The following is a 909-nucleotide window of genomic DNA, read 5'->3' as shown; positions in this document are numbered from 1 at the left end:
AGCCCCCCCCCCAGCCGCGCTGCCCTCCTCTGGCCACGCTCCAGCCCCTGCGGGGAGGGAGGGGCCCAACCCTGACCCCAGCATTTGAGGGGCGGCCTCCCCAGTGCCCAGGACAGGGGCACGGTCACTGCCCTGCTCCTGCTGGCCACACCACTCCTGATACAAGCCAGGATGCTGTTGGCCCTCTTGGCTCCCTGGGCACACTGCTGGCTCATATTCAGCTGCCTGTCGACCAACACCCCCAGGTCCTTTTCCTCTGGGCAGCTTTCCAGCCACTCTTCCCCACACCTGTGGTGTTCCATGGGGTTGTTGTGACCCCAGGGCAGGACCCAGCCCTTGGCCTTGTTGAACCTCACCCAATTGGCCTGGGCCCATGGATCCAGCCTGGCCAGGTCCCTCTGCAGAGCCCTCCTCCCCCCCAGCAGATCCACACTCCCACCCAGTTTGGTGTCATCTGCAAACTGACTGAGGGTGCCCTCGATCCCCTTGTCCAGGTTGTTGATAAAGATGTTAAACAGAACTGGGCCCAACACTGAGCCCTGGGGAACACCGCTTGTGACCGGCCACCAACTGGATTTGACTGTTGACCACAGCTCTCTGGGCCCAGCCATCCAGCCATTTTTTTACCCACCGTTGCATGTGATGAGGCACTACAGCTCAGCTGATGGCTGGTAACATCCTAATTGAGCCTTGGATAATGACTATTCCTCTGCCCCACTCTAAGCCCTTCTCCTCTTGGAGAGGGAACCAAAAGAGAGCAATGATACGGGGAGAGGAGATAATCTGTAATTTTCTTTTCTACTCCCTCAAAATTTTGCAATGTTGGCTGCTCTGCTGCAGGGACTGAAGCTGTGTCAAGGTGGACGTAGCCCGACAAGGAAAGCATCTGTTAGCGAGGTCTTTCCTGGC

This window comes from Egretta garzetta, unplaced genomic scaffold (genome assembly GCF_000687185.1).
Source record: "Egretta garzetta isolate BGI_Z169 unplaced genomic scaffold, ASM68718v1 scaffold100, whole genome shotgun sequence".
NCBI lineage: Eukaryota > Metazoa > Chordata > Aves > Pelecaniformes > Ardeidae > Egretta > Egretta garzetta.
Note: the sequence above shows the minus strand (reverse complement) of the source record.